Source organism: Propithecus coquereli, unplaced genomic scaffold (genome assembly GCF_000956105.1).
Source record: "Propithecus coquereli isolate 6110/MARCELLA unplaced genomic scaffold, Pcoq_1.0 Scaffold56, whole genome shotgun sequence".
Taxonomy (NCBI): Eukaryota; Metazoa; Chordata; class Mammalia; order Primates; family Indriidae; genus Propithecus; species Propithecus coquereli.
Window position 1 is genome coordinate 6,821,182 of NW_012151507.1, and position 2,132 is coordinate 6,823,313.

General features: G+C 37.6%; 1 protein-coding gene and 1 pseudogene across 2 annotated transcripts in view; both read left to right on the top strand.

Moving 5' to 3' along the window:
* Positions 1-738, top strand: part of LOC105821075 — a 1,670-nt pseudogene extending 932 nt beyond the window's left edge. Inside the window, exon 2 of the transcript XR_001138045.1 lies at positions 249-738. The product of XR_001138045.1 is annotated as a histidine triad nucleotide-binding protein 1-like (transcript). The remainder of the gene's footprint in view (positions 1-248) is intronic.
* The window catches only part of KLHL20 (kelch-like family member 20), a 59,403-nt gene that overhangs the window by 54,374 nt on the left and 2,897 nt on the right, over positions 1-2,132 (top strand). The window lies entirely within an intron of this gene.

Here is a 2,132-nt window from a genome sequence, read left to right on the forward strand (position 1 = left end):
AAATACTAAAAACTATAATTCAAAATTACTTTCCTATAATAAAAAAAATACGTAAACTCTTTATTGAAAAAATATATTTTATAAATGCTAACCCAGAACATTCAACAACAAGACATATGCTAATAAAATGACCATACCTTGAAGAAAAAGAAAAATATCCTTTAGGCATCTACCAAAAAAAGTACATGTTACTTATGAGGGAAAAAAATTTAACCTCCTGAGCGTCTTCCTTGGCTGCCATGTGGGAGGGAGGCCAAGGGGGCAGATGAGAGCACCAAGGCTCGGGTCACTTGGCCTGGTGGCCACACAATCTTTGGGAAGATCGTCCACAAGGAAATCCCAGCCAAAATCATTTCTGAGGATGACCAGTGTCTTGCTTTCCGTGACATTTCCCCTCAAACACCAACACATTTTCTGGTGATACCCAAGAAACACATATCCTAGATTTCTGCAGCAGAAGATGCTGATGAAAGTCTTCTTATATATTTAGTCATCGTCGGCAAACATGTGCTGCAGATCTGGGCCTGAAGAAGGGTTATCGAATGGTGGTGAATAAAGGTTCAGATGGGGGACAATCTGCATATCACGTTCATTTCCATGTTCTTGGAGGTCGGCAGATGAATTGGCCTCCTAGTTAAGCATGTTTTAGGGATAATTTTCCCTTCTCTAGGCAATGATCAAGTTTGTAAGTTCCAATATGTTAAATAACACTTACTTTTATCTGTGTATGGAGAGATTGAGAAAGTACTTTAATGCCAGGTACAGTGGCTCACACCTGTAATCCTAGCACTTTGGGAGGCTGAGGTGGGAGGATCACTTTAGCTCAGGAGTTGGAGACCAGACTGAGCAACAGTGATACTCTGTCTCTACTGAAAATAGAAAAAATTAGCCAGGTGTGGTGGCACACGCCTGTAGTCCCAGCTACTCAGGAGGCTGAGGCAAGAGGATCACTTGAGCCCAGGAGTTTGCAATTGCAGTGAGCTATGATGACGCCACCACACTCTACCCCAGGTGACAGAGTGAGACTCTATCTCAAAAAAAAGAGAAAGTAATTTAAAAAAAAAAAAAAACCATACATAATAAAAGACATTGTTGCATGGTTTACCCAAAAAAAAAAATTTTGGATTATCATCAGACTTTTTTAAAGCAATATTTTATGCCAGAAGAAAACAGTAACATGTTTAAGATATTCAAGGAAAATGTAAGCCAAGAATTTTATACTTAGAGAAACTGACTTTGAAGTATAAAGGGCACAGATGAACTGGAAACATGTAAGAAACCAGGGAATATTGTTCCCTTGAGTCTTTTCTGAGGAATCTACTAGAGCACAAGCTTCAGACAAAATTACTAGAAAGACATTGACAGAGTACTGATAGTGAGCATTAAACATACGGCTAACTATAGAACTATGACTAAATGAGGATTAAAAGGGAGAGCGTGTAGCATGCACCAGCTATGTGTTCAATCAGTGTAAATGTAGTGCAACTATTTTTAAAAGTGAGGGGTGAATGAGAAGAGATACTGTTCTCAGGGATGCTGGAGTGACAATATTGCTATTGTAAGACTGTCGTGTATGCATGTGGAATAAAGGAAATGAGTATGGATTATTCTAATTCTGTCTTCTCCTGCATCCTCGAAAACCAGGGTATGGAAGAAGATAAGAATGTAAAATAGAAGAGGTTAAGTAAAATACTTTGTAGTTTGAATTTGAAACAAACTCCCCTTTTTAAAAAAATTTCTATATATTCTAGCTCTGTCAATTGAAGCTTAAAAATAAAGACCAACCAAATGGCAGTGAACATCTTTACTCCCAGATTGTGTCTTGAAATTTCATTTCCCACTTAAAGAAACCAGAACTTCTTAGGGAAATGTCTGATACCAGGTTTAGGACAGGAAATGTATAGATGAGTCTGGACCATGTTGCCATACCAAAGGCCAAGCAAGCTATCAGAGATTACTGGGGCTCAAAAAGATTCAGGAGCCAACTTGAAGATGTTCCCACTGACCAAAGACAAGACAATTTCAACTTTAAAAGGGGTAATAATTGCAATTGATTGAAATACAATAAATATATTTAAATATATGAGTTCCTAATAATATTAAAAAAAAAACCCTAATTGGTTGCCTTTGGA